The sequence below is a fragment of the Pseudophryne corroboree genome, chromosome 6, assembly GCF_028390025.1.
Source record: "Pseudophryne corroboree isolate aPseCor3 chromosome 6, aPseCor3.hap2, whole genome shotgun sequence".
In the NCBI taxonomy this organism is placed as follows: Eukaryota; Metazoa; Chordata; class Amphibia; order Anura; family Myobatrachidae; genus Pseudophryne; species Pseudophryne corroboree.
In genome coordinates this window covers 237,043,234-237,052,404 of record NC_086449.1, presented here as the reverse complement: position 1 = coordinate 237,052,404, position 9,171 = coordinate 237,043,234, and the positions used below count along the sequence as shown (strand labels likewise).

Sequence of the window (9,171 nt, the reverse complement as noted above, 5' to 3'; positions counted from 1 at the left end):
TCTGTCAGCAGAATGAGTTTTTTAATTTTTATAGAATAAAAAAACACCACACAAGTCACACAACGAGTGTACTTTTTCAGGCAGACATTCAATCACAATATACTATACTGGTGGTCAGTGTGGTCAGGTCACTGGTCACAGTGGTCAGTGGTCAGTCACACTGGCAGTGGCACTCTGGCAGCAAAAGTGTGCACTGTTTAATATGTACTCCTGGCTCCTGCTATAACCTATAACTGCTCCCCAGTCTCCCCCACAATTAAGCTGTGTGAACACAGTCAGATATTATACATAGATGATGCAGCACACTGGGCTGAGCACAGATATGGTATGTGAGTGTGACTGAGTCACTGTGTATCGTTTTTTTCAGGCAGAGAACAAGAACAGAACGGATTATTAAATAATAATAAATTATAAAACTGCACTGGTGGTCAGGTCACTGGTCATCAGTCACTAGTATAACTCCTCCTAAGCTCCAGTAAGTAAATGAAGTGTCTCACTCTCACTCTCCTATCTATTTTAATTTCTAAACGGAGAGGACGCCAGCCACGTCCTCTCCCTATCAATCTCAATGCACGTGTGAAAATGGCCGCGACGCGCGGCTCCTTATATAGAATCCGAGTCTCGCGATAGAATCCGAGCCTCGCGAGAATCCGACAGCGTGATGACGTTCGGGCGCGCTCGGGTTAACCGAGCAAGGCGGGAAGATCCGAGTCGCTCGGACCCGTGTAAAAAAACATGACGTTCGGGCGGGTTCGGATTCAGAGAAACCGAACCCGCTCATCTCTAGACAAAATATGTAGGGGTCCCCCGTATTTTTAAAACCAGCACCGGGCTCCACTAGCCAGGGACATAATGCCACAGCCGGGGGACACATTTATGTAGGTCCCTGCGGCCGTGGCATTACCCCCCCAACTAGTCACCCCTGGCCGGGGTTCCCTGGAGGAGTGGGGACCCCTTAAATCAAGTGAAGCCCGAGGCTGTCCCCCCATCCGTGGGCGGTGTATGGGAGGCTGATAGCCATGTGTGTAAAAAAAAGAATATTGTTTTTGTTGTGGAACTACAAGGCCCAGCAAGCCTCCCCCCCGCTTGCTGGTACTTGGAGAACCTCAAGTACCAGCATGCGAGGAAATAACGGGCCCGCTGGTACCTGTAGTTCTACAACAACAACAAAATACCCAAATAAAAACACAACACACAAACGTTGAAAGTAAAAATTTATTAAAAAACACTTACACACTCACACATACTTACCTACATCCCACGCCGGTCACATCCACCTGTCCAGTAGAATCCACTAGGGGTACCTGTAAAAATGAAAATTAGGCTTACATAGTTCAATCCACAGGAGGGAGGGAGGGGGAGAGAGAGAGAGATGTGCTGTACTCACCACAGGCGCCTCAGGCTGTCCCTGCACTCCGGACGCGGCTCCGCTGCAGACAGACACCCGATGCTGAGGCTGGAGGAAGAGAGCGCTGCCCGCCGCTGCTGAACTTTCAGCACTTGCCTTCCAGACATGCCCGCTGCCGCCGCTGCGCTTGTCTCGTACACAGGGCCCCAGGGATGATCGCCAGCAGCAGGTGACGGAGTAAGGGGGGGGATGAAGGGAGGGGAGCAGCTTACTATCCCGCCGCCTTGTATGGATGATTGGACCAGCGGATCCAGCGCTGGATCCGCTGTCCAATAATTTCTGCCTTGCTGACAGTGATGTCAGCGAGGCACTTCTAGAGGTGCCGCTTTTCCCTATGTTTTTCAATGGGCTTTTACAGCCCAGTTCTTGGCCCCGCCCCCCCCCCCCCCGCTCGATCCCCGTTTCCATTATCTACAGGAGGCACTGCTATCAGTGCCTCCCAAACCTATTTAAAGACCTAACCTTATTAGAATAAAATAAAGAACATACTTATGACACAGAACATGTGTCATAAGTATCTTCTGTGTGTTATTTTAATAATTAATCACAGGGGAGGCAGTGACTGCACGTCCCTGTCACAAGCTTTCCTAATGAATCGCATTCTGGAGTTTGGTAAATCCGACAGCATACTGTAGCAGCTCCCAAAGAAACCTACAGGGGGGGGGGGGGGGGGGTGCTGTGAGGTCAGCAATTGGTGATACATATCTGCTGCGTTCCTTCCATGTTAAATACTGGTGATCCTTAATGTTTCTGGGTACCCCTCAAAAACAGCTGTTTTCTGTGGATATCCTGCAAATATTCTTAAATAAATATGCCCCTTTATACAATGTATTTCTCAGGGCCTGAGTTATGGAAGAATATTGCTCACTAGCAATCGTAGGACAAAGTACCTAATTGGTTCCAGTTGTCATTTACCCAGCTCAGGTACAGACGCACACCACCTCACATCTAGCAGATTTCTGGTTAGTACATTAGCCTCAACGTACTAACCAGAATCTAGAGGTTCTAAAAAAAACCAGACAGATCCTTGACTGCTATTGTGTGTTCAGTGATTGCTGGGATTCCGACCAGGACCTTATCAATCTGTCTTCTGATGCTGCAGGAATGTAGTCCTGGGAGGCTTATCCTAAAGTGAAAGGGACAGCCTTAGGCAACAGATGTTCCCAGGGCAGAGTGTTGTCTGTCTCCTGTATTGTCTCTCACTATTGCAATGGTATAGCCTGCCTTTTTTCTATTAATTCCTTTTATTGCTCTGTTTATTTCCCTCTTGGATTGTCTGATTACCCATCACATCCTAGACCTGCGTCTGGCTTAACCCATGGCATCACTTTGGTATGTCATCACAGCTATTATAGCAGTTTTCATTGTTCCTCTGAATATTTTAATTACTTGCTGAATAACATTTGTTTATATATCACCAGCATACTGCTCATTGCTTAATAATTACAAACACAGCAACCAAATAAGAATGGATATACGAGTAATAGGCACTTACTGAAAAGTATTTATATAGCGCACACATATTCTGCAGCGCTTTACGAAGATAATTTCAGTCACTTATATCAGTCCCTGACCCAGTGGACCGTGCAATCTATGTTCCCTACTACACATTCACACTAAGCTTTCTTTTTTTTTGTCAGAAGCCAATTAATCTACAAGTATGCTTTCGGAGTGTGGGAAGAAGTCCAAGCACCTTGAGGAAACCCAAACAACATGGGGAGAACATACAAACTCCACTCAGATAGTGCATTGAACAGGAATTGTACTCGTAACGTCAGTGGGTGGGAATCTCTCACGTAGAGATTTCAGTAATGTACTAAATGGGCTTTATTGAAGTCTGGAATAAGCATCAAAATTAATCTTGTGGCCTTGCACTGTGGTGACAGTTATACCCCGTTCACACTGCACCAAAAACCCAGTATCGACCCGGCACTTTGCTGGGACGACACGGGTTGCAGTGCAGTGTGAACGGGTCACTGCTGAATTCCCAGGTCGCCTGACCTGGTAATTCAACCCAGGAATAAAGAAGAGTTATTCCCGGGAAATTACAGGGTCAGGCGCAGTGTGAACGGGTTACCCGGGTCGATGCGACCTGGCACCCATTCGCAGCGTAGGGAGAGGCGGCGCTGGAGCGAATGTAATCACAGCGCCGCCTCTGCCCCGCCCCTGATGCAGCCTCTGGCCCCGCCCCTGGATGGCAATCCTATACGGCAAGATACCATGTTCACATTGCACAGGTCCAATGCCGGGTCACACACGGGAAGGACTCGTATTTAATTCCCGAGAGTGACCCGGCAATGGCAATGTGAACGGGGTATTATTGAATCAGTGAAGTATCTCTTATCCAAAAATCCAAAATGCTACAATATCTGAAAACTTTTTGAGCAGTGAGATAGTGACTGCTCTCTTTCTGATGCTTCAATGTACACAAACTTTGTTTTATGCACAACATTCTCTTGTATATTGAATATCGGAGATATCTTATGCAGTCCCTCCTTGTTACCCATAGGGATGGTTACATTCTGCTGGGAGCTGTTTGAAGAAAAGCAGTTTTGGAGAGGGGGGGGAATTCCCTACAATGTCACTTCTGAGTTCTGACAGAGCCTGCAATTATACATTAGGTCACATGATTTATTTACAACTCTCTTTAATCAAAGCACAATGCAACAACTCAGCATCTGCAGCATATAACTCAAAATGCACTGCGGCATGATAAGAAATGACAAGAGCACAATGATCATACACAATCCAATCCATACAGACAGATGCATGGACAATATTGTAACACTATAAATGTTCAGCTGGGGTGGTCTTCAGTATGCCGACTGACGGGATCCCGACACTTATTATTCTCCCTCCAGGGGGGTCGTGGACCCCACCGAGGGAGAATAAGTGTCGGTATGCCGGATGTCGGGATCCCGGCGCCGGTATACTGTGCGCCGGGATCCCGTCAGTCGGCATACTGAAGACCACCCCAGCTAAACATTATAGCATACTTGCCTACCTGACCCTCTCCATGAGGGAGAAAATACTCTGTTCCTGGACTTTCCTGGTAATGTATGATTGCCATCACATGTGGTGAGCTAGTTAATTGATAAGAAAGGTGTTTCACCACAGGTGATGGCAATCATACATTACCAGGAAAGTCCAGGAACAGAGCATTTTCTCCCTCATGGAGAGGGTCAGGTAGGCAAGTATGCATTATAGTGTTACAATATTGTCCATGCATCTGTCTGTATGGATTGGATGAACCCCTTTAGCTGTGCTATGGGAAGGATGGGAACGTGCTGCGGATGGAGTGTAGAATTACACACACCACGGAGTATGGTGCAATGTGTGCGTCCTCATAGCTGATGATCACACCCAGTCCCCACCTACCCACTCAGGACACGGTGTATGGCTAGGCAGCTCTCTGTGTGACTGTAAGGGGCTGTATCCTGAGGCTGAGTCGGGGCTTGGCTTACCATCACGTCCTGTGCTTCCCCTCTGCCAGTGCATACTCATTAAGACTAGAGCCCAAACATTTTACTAGAGAGAGCTGCAGAGCCAGTCCTAGGAGAGGGTGCCCAGGACATAGTACAGAGGATTATCTACAGCAGGTCTCTATAGAACTGTGAGTATATGATGATTCCCAGGCTGAGCAGAGTCCCATCCGATCTGGTCTTCTCCACCAGTTTCCACATCACCCATCTCTCTTTACTAAATCTAGATTTATTTTCATCGTATTTTATTCCATGGCTGTGTACATTGGATACTTCTGGAGCACCAAATGACTGTCCTTATGATATTATTATTATGATAATCATTAAATTGTTCAGGAAAAAAAGTTACAGGGTTTCATCCTGTGCTTGTATTCCAATAACCCTTTCTTATGGTGATGTTATTTTAAAACTTGTTTTATTGGCTGATTACAGTATGTGCATTTAGAGATATATTGCACTTCCAAGTTATTTGGTTTGTTTTAAAGTCTGGAATGTTTTATTTAAAAGTTATTTATGAACATAATATGTATTGTATTTGTCTCCCCTAGAATGCTGTATGTATACTGAACATAGGCTCATGGTCACTATACACGTGTTGGTAAAAGGAAGACTAGTGAATTGGTGTAATGCTGTTCACTTTCATACCAGAGATTGTGCCCCTTTTCTGCCATTATTAAACCTGATTTCCCTCTCTGCACTTCACTTTCTGAATCGTTTCCTGAGTGAATTTCACATACTATTCCTAACAGATGTCAGTATGGTTGTCCAAGAGATTAGAGGACTTTGAATGTGTCACCCTCTGCTGGTGTGACTCTGAAGACTATTTTGTCCTGGCTCGGAATATCCAAATTTCAGCATTAATAAATATATATATATATAGCAAAGGTGCCAACTGGGCTCCATTTCAATGCTTTAGCAACTTATTTTTCAACTTCATTAACTTGGAGTCACTTATGTGGATTTGATTAATGTCACCTAACTAGCCCAGCCTAGGTCATGGCATTTATGAAATAAGTGGAGGAAAAAGAAGAACATTTTTATTGCATTGTGAAAAGCAGCCAGTTTGTCAAATGTATACAGCGTTTTATTTATCATGTGACCTCCTTACTCATGTATAGAATAAGCAACAAGGAAAGATGTGTTCTATGTGAAACCAGAGATTTTTTAACGTTCCGTTATCTAAATATGTATGCCTTATAAAACAACAATATATTAAGGAAGAGATCTATCAAATCTTGGAGAGAGATAAAGTACCAACCAATCAGATTCTGACATTTTTCAAACAAAAGCCATAAGATGGCAGTTAGGAGCTGATTGGTACTTTATCTCTTTCCACTGTATCTCTCTACAAGGCATGATATATATATATCCCCCATAATGCCAACCAATCAGCTCATAACTGTCATTTTTCAAACACAGCATGTAAAGTGACAACTAGGAGCTGATTGGTTGGCCCTCTACTTTTCTCCACTTTGTCTCTCTCCAAGCTTTGATAAATCTCCCACCAAATTTTCAAAGCAACTCCAAGCGTTTGTTTTGTTAATGAAAAGTAATCTTGTAACCAGTACTTCCAGAAGACTCCATATAATAATGAAAGCTTTGTTCATTATTATAGTGTAACAGGGACAGCGACAAATGATTGTTATAAAGCCATGCGCTGTTTGTCACTGAAATCATTTTAAATATTCAAATGTATTTTTATAAATGATACAAATATTAATTACTGGTCTAAAAAGAATGGGCTTTAAATGCTGTGGGAACTATAGCTTCACAGAAACTCAGAAGGGAAGGGTTAAGTGTGTTCCTGCATCCATATCCCGATAGCAAGCAATGTGCAGTGCAGCTTTACATAATAGACAGATCCTGGTTTTTGGGCACATCATACAAGTGATAATAGGATACACATGACAGAATTCCATATCCTTGTTGCAGTCTCTGTCGGAATGATGGGTAATTATGGGAGGAATCTCTGACCTTGATGTGTCAGTCACCCCACTTAAAATTCCATGGGAAATAGCTCTGTTCTGTTGGTTATATATTGCCCTGCTTTATCTTGCACCATTTCCTCTCTGTGTGCATAGGTCAACATGCCATTATAGATTATCCAACCTTACCCATTATGTCGTTTTGCATGAAGGTTTGGTGAAAAGGGTGTGTGTGCCAGACTAATATGTGCTAGTATTGACTTGTGACGTTCTCCTATAAGTATGCACTCTAAAACAGGACGTAGTTGTGTAGTATTGCATATATTTACCCATTCCTCCCGACTGACCCTTTCCAGGAGGGACAAAATGCTGTACTCCTGCACTTTCCTCTTAATCTGTGATTGCCATCACCTGTGCTGAATGCCTTTCTTATCAATTAACTTGTTCAAAATAGGTGACGGCAATCATAGATTAATAGTAAAGTCCAGGAGCAGAGTATTTTGTCCCTCCTGGAATGGGTCATGATGAGAGCTATGATTTACCTCATCAGGCTGGCTACTCACAATAGGGTCCAGTACTTTCCACTCTTTATTAAGCTCACAGATGATCTGATAACACATACAACACATGCAACAGGGTTATATAAGGGCTGATGCCCCTTCTATGTAGTGAGTGCCATGTGCAAGGCACATTTTGTATAGGTGGAACATTAGTGTACACTATATGTTATGGGATTGTGCGTTATAGTCCAAACATTTGTTGGCAACAATGTGTAGCTAAAACCTTTTACTATGCATACTGTTACATTTAGGAAGATCAGCTATACGTTACCCAGGAGGGAGGCGTTAAACGTACCCTTTCATTTGTACAGCTGCTGTGGTTGCTGCATAGATCATTAGTAGATGTGTGGGTGGAAGGGTATATGAAGCCCAGCAATATACTGATTTTGGCTCCCCTCATTTCCTATAGTGATCATTAGATTGATGTGGCCTTATGGTATTTTCCTTACATTTGCCAGTAAGAGAGTTCTGTCAGAAGTCACATCTGTGCACAAGTTAAAATAACACTGCAGCTTAACTACTATTAATTAATGGCACAAACATTCTATATATTTGCTATGCAGCGGCATCCCGACCATCAGATTCCCGACAGCCCCCCAGAAAGTACCCTAACTCTCCCCTGCCCCCTACCCTATCCCTCCCTTGTGGGTTCCTAACCCTTACCCTCCCCGATGGTGCCTAACCCTGACCCTCCCTTCCCCGCTGCCTCAACCTAACCCTCCCCGATGGTGCCTAACCCTAACCCTCCCTTCCCCACTGCCTAACCCTTACCCTCCCCGATGGTGCCTAACCCTAACCCTCTCTTCCACGCTGCCTAAACCTAACCCTCCCCGATGGTGCCTAACCCTGACCCTCCCTTCCCCGCTGCCTAAACCTAACCCTCCCCGATGGTGCCTAACTCTAACCCTCCCTTCCCCGCTGCCTACCCTAACCCTCCCCGATGGTGCCTAACCCTAACCTCCCTTCCCCGCTGCCTAAACCTAACCCCCCCGCTTGGTGCCTAACCCTAACCTCCCCTTGTAAGTGCTTAATCCTAACCCTTCCTCCCTGGTACCTAACCAATCCCTTCCCATCCCTGCGCCCTAACCCTAACCCCCATTCTAATGCCTAAACCTAACCCCCCACCCCCCGCGGCAGGACATGAGTGCGTCCTGCTGGAAGACCGATCAGGATTCCGGGCATCAGTGTTTTGACGCTGGGATACCGAGCTCCGTCTGGATTGTGCAGCCGGCCTTATGTCGGTATTTCGACCATCGGGATCCTGTCCGGCGGCATTTTAACCACATCCCTATTCTATAACCCTTGGTGACCCATCAGACATTGACTTTCATTAAAACACAACTAAATTGATGATAGGAAATATCAGATTGATTGCTGGGAGTTTCAGCCCATATTTTGTCTTGTTAGTAAGAAGTAGTGATGTGCACCGGAAATTTTTCGGGTTTTGGATTCGGTTCCGCGGCCGTGTTTTGGATTCGGATGCGTTTTGGCAAAAACTCCCTCAAAAACAGCTTAAATCATAGAATTTGGGGGCCATTTTGATTCCATAGTATTATTAACCTCAATAACCATAATTTCCACTCATTTTCAGTCTATTCTGAACACCTCACAATATTATTTTTAGTCCTAAAATTTGCACCGAGGTCGCTGGATGACTAAGCTAAGCGACCCAAGTGGCCGACAGAAACACCTGGCCCATCTAGGAGTGGCACTGCAGTGTCAGACAGGATGGCACTTCAAAAAAATAGTCCCCAAACAGCACATGATGCAAAGAAAAAAAGAGGTGCAATGAGGTA

General features: G+C 44.9%; 1 protein-coding gene across 1 annotated transcript in view; it reads left to right on the top strand.

Annotated features, from left to right (window-relative positions):
- Nucleotides 1-4,673: 4,673 nt before the first annotated feature.
- HAPLN3 (hyaluronan and proteoglycan link protein 3) overlaps nt 4,674-9,171 on the top strand; it is a 76,059-nt gene continuing 71,561 nt past the window's right edge. Inside the window, exon 1 of the mRNA XM_063925778.1 lies at nt 4,674-5,021. The gene's annotated coding sequence lies outside the window, so the exon portion shown is untranslated. The remainder of the gene's footprint in view (nt 5,022-9,171) is intronic.